This window comes from Mesoplodon mirus (genome assembly GCF_964341445.2).
Source record: "Mesoplodon mirus genome assembly, chromosome: 16".
Classification (NCBI taxonomy): domain Eukaryota; kingdom Metazoa; phylum Chordata; class Mammalia; order Artiodactyla; family Ziphiidae; genus Mesoplodon; species Mesoplodon mirus.
In genome coordinates, this window is record NC_138992.1 from 64,376,149 (window position 1) to 64,387,954 (window position 11,806).

Below are 11,806 nucleotides of genomic sequence, written 5' to 3' on the forward strand. Positions count from 1 at the left end.
GAAGGCCCTTACTTCTGAGTCTATAGCCAACCTGCTGACTACATAGCTGTTCAAAAGCAGAATATAGTCCCTTGACATATTTTTCTTTCTCATTTTCAGGAAGGTAATATGGTTCTAGTACTCAACGCTATTGGGAAGTAAGTACCTGTGTAAAAGTTTCTGAGTAACTGGTGGAAAATAGCTGCAGACTCACACTTGTTACTGTTACAGTCTTTGTCAAGAAACCGAAGCTAACAGATGTTAATAAAAAAAAGTTCATTTCCATAAAATATAGAGTTTGTTAAATGAGCAGCCATCTTCAGTTGCTTACTTAATAGGCCAATGGAATTTCTGCAAGCTAAATAAAAGCTTGGATTTTGTTAGATTCTTTTAGAAAGATATTTGACAGATTGACATTATTATCCTATCCTTTTGCTGGTCTTTCTTAGTCATCACACACCAGGATACGCAAAAAAATGTAACTGTCTAAAATAGAAAACTGCTTCTTTTTCTCTTGCTAGTTGTAGTTTGCTTATTATTTTGACAATCACAATTTCTTTTGCATCAGTTGCTTCCTAGGAAGGCTGTCAAAAGAGCAGTCACAATATTTTTGCTGATTTTAAAGGTAGATTTATCAAGTATTTTCCAACAGACCTCTTTTTTAAAAATAGGACATCCCTAAGCCAGTGTTAACTCTTATGCTAAATAGCTCTTTCTGGTCTAATTTAACAAAAGCTTTGATTTCAAGTGTGAATATGTCAGAAGCTAAAGATGAAGTAGTTTATTTCTTCTATGCTTTGCATCAGTGAAGATTTCTAATTAATGGTTTAGTTGCCTCTACTGTCATCAATGACAATATTCAAGCCAGAAGCTATAAAATAGTACACTTTTAGAGGTTCATTACCATGATTCTTAATTTACTTTTAAAACAAACATAAACAATTTTTTAAAAGTCTATTCTCTGAATTTTATATTAAAAATTTATTTAATTTTCTCCTGCTAAAGTAAACCTTGCCAGCATTGATAAAGCTCTTCATTTAAAGATATTACTCTTTAGTCCGGCCTTTTTTCCCCCTGACCTATCCCATGAAAAGGACTGTTTCTTCTTCTAAATTCTGTCATCATAATCATATAATACCTAATAGTCTTGGAACACTCACTATCAGTGAGACTTTTTAATATATTCACCCAGGCTAGTTTAATTAACCATCACAATACTCCGATGAGGAAGATCCTATTATTATCTGTATTTTACAGACAAGAGTATTGAAGTTTAGGAATAGAAAGTGCTCTACTGGAGGTCAAACATCCAGTAAGAAGCAAATCCTGGATTTGAACTCCAGCCTTCAGGGTGTATGTCACTAATGAACTTGTTCTTGTTTCAACTCTCTAACTTCTATTTATGAGACTTTGAAGGTGGTAGGGTCATTCCTCAAGAGTGTCTATCACTGCTAAAGCCCAGTTGTACTCATGTTTATATAGGTGTTTAGGAAGTATAAGAATACCTTCCAGAAGGAAAGGTTTCAACAAATTGGAGAAATAACTCCCCACTTTTGCTCTGAAATGAGAGACACAAGTGAACCCTGTTAGAAACCAGACAACAGGCCCAAAATGGAGTCACTTATGCTAAGCCCCACATCACCAAACCAAGACATAATTAGTTTCAACTCTCCCAGAAATGGAATCTTAAACCAATCAGGAATCGCCTGATTAGCACTAGTGAGGTGATTTGCCTGAAAGATCCCTGCAATGCCCTAAAGGAAAGTGACCTTGCAATAACCAGCCTTCTTTTTCTGTCTAATATAACTTCCTTGTTCCTGCTGCCTTTTGCCTATAAGTCTTTCATTTTGTACAGCTCCTTGGAGCTCCTTTTTATCTGCTAGATGGGATGCTGCCCAATCATGAATTCTTGAATAGAGCCAATAAGATCTTAAAAATGTACTCAGTTGGATTTTGTTTTTTAACACCTAAGGTAGGGTTTTCCTACAATGCATGATCTGTCTCTGGCATTTGATTGGCAGGATCTCATTCCCGCACCTAGCCAATGCAAGGACACCGGAGCACTTAGGATGCAGAAGGTGCTGTTTGAGGTGATATTAAGTAGCAGTGAGGCAGGTACATGCGCCTATTTACACCTGCATTCTCTATATCAGGTCCTTGGTCATCTTTCATTTTTGTAAGCCTCTACAACTTTTGCAGGGCTTAATAGCCACATGCATTTGATTTTTTAAAAAAATATGACTGCCCCAGGGCAGTCATTAAATACCATTCTTAATCCATCATTTCCAATTCTTTTAATTAATCCCAGGGGAATTTTAATTGACAGGCATTACTTTCTCAGGACAACCCCATGCATGCTTTTCTGATGCTTCATTTGGACCAGAAGTGAGTCCTAATCCCCTAAAGATGTTTGATAACAGTTTAAACCACTGTGAGCTCAATTATGGGATTAGAAATTAGATTTTGAAGTAGCCAAGGGGTAAACGTAAAGGGTTCTAGCATTTTTTAAAAAGACTATGGCTTTTAATCCCCCAGAGATATTTTTTAAATGGTTTGTCAAAGTATGTTAAAAAAGAAAATTTGATATCATATGGTATCTTCTACTTTTATTACCTTGCTGGCTAAGTTGCCTAGGAAATTGATTAAACTTTCTTATTGGTTATAAAGATCTCCTGAGTAAAATACTTCATGTATCTCAGGCTCCTTTATTGACTAAATAAAGAAATAAGTTTTTCCTAGAGAAAATATATCAGGGCCTTGATTTTCAAAGCATGTCAATAGGTTTAGGAAGGTACTTTTTAACCTTTGATGATAAAGTCATTAATAAGACATTTTCTGGAAAGAGTCACTTGAATAAATTCAAGGCACTTTTTTGAGGAGGTGATTGAAAGTTAAATAAATGGGAAGACCTGAATTCAAAGGAAATTTGTTTTTAGAGAAATGCCCCTATAGGGCATCAACTGGCAGAACATTCCATATGTCACACCTATGGAGAGTAACAGAGGGAAGGGTTCCAAAGCCCTGTCTTCTGATCATCTTTCAGAACAGAAGTGGCAATCAAGCATTTGTATTTGTTACCCTGGAAAGTGAAGCCTTTAAAAGGGACAATTTAAAGTGTTTTATTATTGCCTTAAATGCTATTGTTCTCTGATATTCATGGTGTTCTGTGATCAAGAGTATTAGACACCAAGTCCAAATTGTTTTTTGTTTTTTTTTTTTTTTTTTTGCGGTAGGCGGGCCTCTCACTGTTGTGGCCTCTCCCCTTGCGGAGCACAGGCTCCGGACGCGCAGGCTCAGCGCCATGGCTCACGGGCCTAGCCGCTCTGCAGCATGTGGGATCTTCCCAGACCGGGGCACGAACCCGTGTCCCCTGCATCGGCAGGCGGACTCTTAACCACTGTGCCACCAGGGAAGCCCCCAAGTCCAAATTGTAAGGCTACTTTCCTCATGGTTGCAATGGTTGCAAGGGAAAGAAAGAGAGAAAGAGAGAAAAAGAGAAAGAGAGGAAGGGAGGAAGGGAGGAAGGGAGAGAGAGAGAGAAAGAAAGAGAGAAAGAAAGAAAGGAAAGAAAGAAAGAAAGAAAGGAAGGAAGGAAGGAAGGAAGAAAGAAAGAAAAAGAGGGGGGAGGGAGGGAGGGAGGGAAGGAAAAAAGAAAGAAAGGAAAGAGAGAGGAAGGAAGGAAGGAAGGGAGAAAGAAAGAGAGAGAGGAAGAAAGAAAGAAAGAAAAGAAAGAAAGGGAGGAAGGAAGGAAGGAAGGAAGGAAGGACAGAAACTCATCAGGGCTCTATCTCAGCTGTTTTGAGCCTCATTAAAATGAACTCAGTACAATACCACACTCAACACAGAAGCCCAGTCTTCTGGGAGGTGGGAAGAGGATTGCTTACACAATCTTTAACATAGGAACATTGGGGGTCTAAAATGGAGCCGATGCTTCTTCTAACCCTGAAATTCTCCCAACTCACATAGCCATGAGAATCGCTGCAAAAACCTTGGAATTATACGTATCCTGAGAGCTACAAAGTGGAAGTTTAGGGAAACTGATCCTCACAGAAAACTCTTAACCCTGTTGATCTCTCTCACATCTGAAATTCCTCTGATGGAGATTTATCTGGTTTAATAGGTGTAGTTTTAAAAACAAAAACCATCTGCCCTTAATTCTTCAGAGAAGAAATTTGCCAACTCATGATGAGGATATTGGACTTTGCATGGGAGGGTGATGTGGGAAGGATGGCAGAGAAGACAGAAAGAGGGGTGGGAAGACATCAAATGAAATCTGTGCCTAGCATTGACCTTTCACTAAGCTAGGCAGTGAGATCCCTCCCTACTGCATGATTTAGCCGAACTGCAGATCAATTAGTCTTCTGCTTCTTGCCTCAAAGATAATCACATTTATAGCATTGAGTCGTCAGGAAAAATGTTTTCTTAGGTTTCCAGACACCAGGAATCCAAAGTGAGTTGGACACTGTGTTTTCTGTGTTATTTATAGGAAGTTTAGAAATGAAAATTAATCTAAAGCTGGTGTTAGCAATAAACTTATTTTGTAAGTATCCAGGCAGCCCCCAAATTCCTATATACCTTTGGAAATTAATGTACCCTCTCATCTCCCTTCTTTCACCGTCACCTCTGCAGTGGCTTTGAGGGACCAAATTCTGCAGACCCTTGCTAGACATAATGTTGTCTAGGAGAATATAAGGCTGGAGGGAAGTTTCTAGCATATTTTTTTAAAAAGTGATTCTGCTATAACTTAATACAGCCTTGTGGTATATATTAAGTGTGGTATACATTTACATTTGAAACTTTATGCTTGTAACCCACAAATATATAATGCAATATAATTGTGCCCTTCATACTGTGATTATAAGATATATCAAATATAGTAATTCCTAGTACACAACGGAGAGCACGGGCTGGAAATAGGACACGCATTTAAGTTGAATGACAAACATCTTTCTTCAATCCTTTTAGAGTACTTCTGGGTCTATAAATGTAATCAAATTTGGAGATACCATCAAAAGTCTGACTTGGGGTCTCTTTGTGGATGCTCAGTGCAGACCAAGGCCACGTGCAGTCAAGGAAAAGGACGAATGGGAAGAGTCAAGATGGGGAGGAGGGCTTAGCGAGTGGGGTCATGATGCAGAAACAGGAAGGGAAAGGGAAGGGGAGAGAGAGAGAGATCAGAGTTTGAAGGACCAGTAATTGGAGAAGGTTCAGAATTCAAGAGGATTGGCAAGAGGTCAGGCATCACGGCAACAGAGAGGTCTGAGCTAGGCAGAGGGAACGCAGTCATAGTGCAGAGGCTTGGATTGGATTTAGGAGTTCATGACGATGGATAGAAAAAAGTGTCAGGCCGGGAGAACAGAAAACCATTGCAGAATCTGGAAGAGGTGTGTACATTTGCCTAATTAATATGTGATAGTTGCCAAGCCAGAGGCTTTCTTCTCCCTTCCCTGATTTGAAACACTCACCTAGAAATAGCAGATCAGGACTAAGAGGGTCGGACATTTTTGTACAGACTGAAGCAGTGTTCCTGGACAGGATCTTGTGATGAGAGGAACAAACACTCTTCTCCAGTGAGCCCACCTCCAACAGCTGGGAGTGAGGTCCAAAGCCAAAATGCTGGTGTGTATCCAGATCATAGACACTTTCCTGTCATCTATCTGCACAACTTCTATTTATCCTGGAAAGTCCTGCTCAGGTGTCACTTCTGCAAATATTTTCTATCCTCACAGACAGAGACAATCATGCCTTTCTTTTTTCTGCTTTCCCGCTTCATTTGTACCTCTGTGATGGTACTTAAGGAGGCACTAATGTAATGATCTCCAGACATCGTGGTCTCCTTTACTAAGACAGTGAGCTCAGGATGGATCTTACATGTCCGGGCATTTCGGTGCGGTTGGCAGTTGTTGCTCATGGTACCCACCCTCTGAGGATCATAAGGTTAAAAGTGTGGCAGCCCCCAGCTGTCTCACCCTTGGGATGGGCAGGAGTGGAGTTTGTGGAAGGCAGAAAACTGTGAATAATGTTGCTGCTTTGATAGTTTTCAAATGTTACCGTATTAGGTGTACTACCCTGTTTAGGGGAGGTTGATGTCAGGTATAAAGGAAAGAAAGTGGGTGCTGATTTGGGAGGCAGATCATCTTAGTTCCATGTTCACTCTGCTCCCCATTGTTTGAGCATCATGGATGAGTTGCTGTGCACTCTTAGGATTCAGTTCTCCATCCGTGAAATGGGGATGTTGGAAGGCTCCAAGGTCCACCTTAAAGTCTTCTGTTACCCCTGTGGCCCTCCAGGACCCTGCTCTAGGCAGCCACATACCATCAAAATGTGGCTCCCAAGTTCCCTCAAAATAATCCTGGGACCCGGGACTTCCCTGGTGATGCAGTGGTTAAGAATCCACCTGCTAATGCAGGGGACACGGGTTCGAGCCCCAGTCCGGGAAGATCCCACATGCCGCGGAGCAACTAAGCCCGTGCACCACAACTACTGAGCCCACGTGCCACAACTACTGAAGCCCGTGTGCCTAGAGCCCGTGCTCCGCAACAAGAGAAGACACCGCAATGAGAAGCCCGCGCACTGCAAGGAAGTGTAGCCCCCGCTCGCCACAACTAGAGAAAGCCCGCGCGCAGCAACGAAGACCCAATGCAGCCAAAAATAAATAAATAAAGATATATTAAAAAAAATTAATCCTGGGACCCTTCACTTTTGGCCAAATCCCATATTTCCTCTGTTCTGATGTTGCAGACCTAGCGGGTCTGAGGAGGAAGGACAGCACCTGGGTTGTGCATTTCTTCAAACCCCACACAGTGTTGTGCTCCCTGTGGAGAGAGCGTAAGAGCATCTACCCCTGTTTAGTCCCTTCATGCACAAGACTGGCCCTGCTGACAGTCTGGCGGGGGGTGGGGGGACACGATTATCTTAAAGTTCATCCTATATTGCTTTCTTCCTGGACCTAGACAAGATCTGGAGGTTCATATTAGCTCACACATTCTCCCTGTTTAGTGCAACAGATTTGATGATCTCCCAAAACCTTTCTGTGCAAACTTTCTGTGGATTCAGGCATGCTCCCTAAGCTTCTGTGCAGGATGGGTTTGCAGAGACCTGCTGGGAGGTCACCACAGGACTGAGGCGAGACGTACTGAAAAGCTGAATCTGGGGGTTGGCAGTGGGGATGGAAGGGTGCAGGTGGATACAAAGACCATTTGAAGGAAAGGTCAACACAACTTCTTGACTAATGGGAGATCCCGGATGAAGGAAAATTCTGAGTGAGAGAAGACTGTAACCTTTCAGAGTCGTGACTCACTCACTTCTCTTTGGTTTTGGATTCTATAAATGCAGAGGATTGGGTACAGGAGAAAAGTGTACTAAATGGTATAGGAGAAAAGCAGGAGACGGGGGATGTATTCAGGGTGGAATTATGAATATGTTAAGTATGAGGTGATGGTTTGAGAGCTGGAAATACCCGTCCCTGAGCTCAGGAGAGAAGTGAGGACTAAAAATACCAGCTGGATCATCGCATCTGGAAAGTTGAAGCTTGGGAGGGAGAAAGGATATAAACAGCAGATCTGTGCCCAGGGACTAAGTTTGGAAGAAGCACTTCTGTTTGACATGGGAGAATCCAGGAAAATTTTAAGAAGACCCGATTACCAATAGTATCAAATATTAAATATCATCAAAAAAAAGAGGATGGTTGGGTTTCGCAGTAAATAAGCAACCTTTTAAAAGGAATCCTCTTTTATCTGGGTCTCTTTTTCTTGAACTCTCTGTTTTTCTTTATCTCCCAGCTTGTTTCTTTTCTTTTCCTTCTGCTTCTCCCTATTTTCTTCTTTAAAAGTTTATTTTGGTATACTATTCATAACAAAATTCATTTTAACCATCTTAAATTGTACAATTCAGTGGCATTAACTACATAATGTTCTGTAACCATCATCACCATCTAGGTCTGGAACATTTTTATCACCCCAAATGGTAACCCCACACCCATGAAGCAAAATACCATGAAGGAGTCACTCTCCATGGCCCCCTCTCCACAGCCCCTAGCAATCACTAACCTGCTTTCTTATCTCTAAGGATTTGCTTACCCTGGATATTTCACATAAATGGAATCATAAAGTAAGCAGTCTTTCACATTTGGCTTATTTTACTTAACATAATGTTCTCAAGATTCATCCATTTGTAGTCTGTATCAGTACTATATTCCTTTTTATGGCCAATTAATATTGCATTGTATGGATATACCACATTTATCTATTCATATATTGGTGGACCTTTGTATTGTTTCCACCTTCTGGTTATTATGCATCATGCTGCCCTGAATTTTTGTGTACAGGTTTTTGTGTGGACATAAGTCTTTATTTCTCTCAGGAGTGGAATTGGGGAGTGGGTTGTATGGCAATTCAATGTTTAATTTATTGAAGAACCACCAAACTGGTTTTCTGCTGTGGCTGCACCATTTTATATTCTTGCCAGCAATGTATGAGCATTCCAATTTCTCTACATTTTCACCAATGCTTGGTATCTATCTATCTATCTATTTATATATTGACATCTATCTATCTATCTATCTATTCATCCTAGCCACACTAGTGGGTGTGAAGTGGTGTGTCATTGTTGTTTTGATTTGCATTTTCTCGATAACTAATGACACTGAGCATCTTTCCATATATTTGTTGGACAACTGTATATCTTCTTTGGAGACATGTCTGTTCATGTCCTTTTCTTATTTTTAAATTGATTTGTTTTATTTTTTTGTTCTTGATTTATAAGAGTTCTTTATATATTCAGGATATTAGACCTGCCCCTTGCCCCCTCGCCTTTTAACTGGGCTCTGAAAGGAGTTATTTTGGTAAAGAGTCATGAGAAGATGTTTCTGGGCAGAGGGCACAGTGTATACCTGTTGTCTTAGTCTGCTCAGGCTGCCACAGACTGATACCATAGACTGGGTGGCTTAAACAACAGAAATATATTTTCTCGTAGTATTGGAGGGCTGGAAGTTTGAGATCAGAGTGCCAGCATGGTCAACTGCTGGTGAGAGCTCTCTTCCTAGCTTCCAGAAGGCCTCCTTCTCTTTGTGTTTTCTGAGAGAGGGAGGGAGACAGAGAGAGAGAGAGAGAGAGAGAGAGAGAGAGGGAGAGAGAGAAAGAACTCTCTGTTATCTCTTCTTATAAAAGCACTAATCCCGTCATGAGGGTTCCAACCTCAAGACTTCATCTACACCTACTTATCTCCCAAAGGCCCCATCTCCAAATATCATCACACAGAGGTGGGGGGTTTAGGGCTTTAACATATGAATCTTGGGGCACACAAACCTTCAGTCTGTATCACCTGCAAAGGCTCTATGGGGGAAAGGGCATGGTGAGTTAGGCACTGAGGGTACATCTCTGCTGCTGGATCATTGGGAGCCCTGGGGAGGCTGGTCCCACTGAGGCTAGTGCAGTGACAGGAGAGCCAGATCATGAAGACCAACCCTTCCCAATCCTAATATGCATAGGAATCACTCAAGATCTTGTAAAAATGAAGATTCTGATTCAGTGGTTCTGGGAAGAGGTAGAGATTCTACATTTTGAAGTCCCCAGGTGAGAGTGATGTAGAAGCAAGAACGTACCCCCAAGAGCCTGCTAAGGATAGTGATCTTTTCTATGAGCAATGATAAGTTGTTGAATGATTTAAAAAAGGAGAATAACAAGATCAACTTTGACTTTTTAAATGCTTACTCTTAGTTGTCCAGTGGAAAATATATTGGAATAGGAGAAAGGAATGGAGAAAGAGTTGCTGAATTAATCAAGTTAAGTAAATTAAGGACTGTGTATTCGTACAACAGAATGTTCTATAAGCATTAACAACAGTGGTTATGAAGACATTTTCATAACATAGAAAAATACTTAGGATATAATCCTAACTAAAAAGGCAGAAATCAAAATTATATATACAAGTTGGCTTCAACTTTGTAAAACAATGTGTGTAAGAGGATGCAAACATACCCGGTTGTTAACAATGACTCTTGAAAACAAGAAAAATCTCAAATAAACAACCTAACATTACACCTAAAGCAATCAGAGAAAGAAGAACAAAAAAACCCCAAAGTTAGCAGAAGGAAAGAACTCGTAAAGATCAGATCAGAAATAAATGAAAAAGAATGAAGGAAACAATAGCAAAGATCAATAAAACTAAAAGCTGTTTCTTTGAGAAGATAAACAAAATTGATAAACCATTAGCCAGACTCATCAAGAAAAAAAGGGAGAAGACTCAAATCAACAGAATTAGAAATGAAAAAGGAGAATTACAATGGACACCACAGAAATACAAAGCAACATAAGAGACTACTACAAGCAACTCTATGCCAATAAAATGAACAACCTGGAAGAAATGGACAAATTCTTAGAAGAGCACAACCTTCTGAGACTGAACCAGGAAGAAATAGAAAATATAAACAAACCAATTACAAGCACTGAAATTGAAACTGTGATTAAAAATCTTCCAACAAGCAAAAGCCCAGGACCAGATGGATTCACAGGCAAATTCTAACAAACATTTAGAGAAGAGCTAACACTGAGCTAACACCTATCCTTTTCAAACTCTTCCAAAATACAGTAGAGGGAGGAACACTCTGAAACTCATTCTACGAGGCCACCACCACCCTGATACCAAAACCAGACAAAGATGTCACAAAAACAGAAAACTGCTGGCCAATATCACTGATGAATATAGATACAAAAATCCTCAACAAAATACTAACAAACAGAATCCAACACCGCATTAAAAGGATCATACACCATGATCAAGTGGGATTTATCCTGGGGATGCAAAGCTTCTTCAATATATGCAAATCAATCAATATGATACACCATATTAACAAATTGAAGAATAAAAACCATATGACCATCTCAATAGATGCAGAAAAAGCTTTTGACAAAATTCAACACCCATTTATGATAAAAACTCTCCAGAAAGTAGGCATGCAGGGAACTTACCTAAACAAAATAAAGGCCATATATGACGAACCCACAGCCAACATCGTTCTCAGTGGTGAAAAACTGAAACCATTTCCACTAAGATCAGGAACAAGACAAGGTTGCCCACTCTCACCACTATTATTCAACATAGTTTTGGAAGTTCTAGCCACAGCAATCAGAGAAGAAAACAGAAATAAAAGGAATCCAAATCAGAAAAGAAGATGTAAAACTGTCACTGTCTGCAGATGTCATGATACTATACATAGAGAATCCTAAAGATGCTACCAGAAAACTACTAGAGCTAATCAATGAATTTGGTAAAGTTTCAGGATACAAAATTAATGCACAGAAATCTCTTGCATTCCTATACACTAATGATGAGAAATCTGAAAGAGAAATTAAGGAAACACTCCCATTTACCACTGCAACAAAAACAATAAAATGCCAAGGAATTAACCTACCTAAGGAGACTAACGACCTCTATGCAGAAAACTATAAGACACCGATGAAAGAAATTAAAGATGATACAAATAGATGGAGAGATGTACCATGTTCTTGGATTGGAAGAATCAACATTGTGCAAATGACTCTACTACCCAAAGCAATCTACAGATTCAATGCAATCCCTATCAAACTACCAATGGTGTTTTTCACAGAACTAGAACAAAAAATTTCACACTTTATATGGAAACACAAAAGACCCCGAATAGACAAAGCAATCTTGAAAAAGAAAAACAGAGTTGGAGGAATCAGGCTCCCTGATTTCAGACTATACTACAAAGCTACAATAATCAAGACAGTATGGTACTGGCACAAAAACAGAAATATAGATCAATGGAACAGGATAGAAAGCCCAGATATAAACCCAGGCACATATG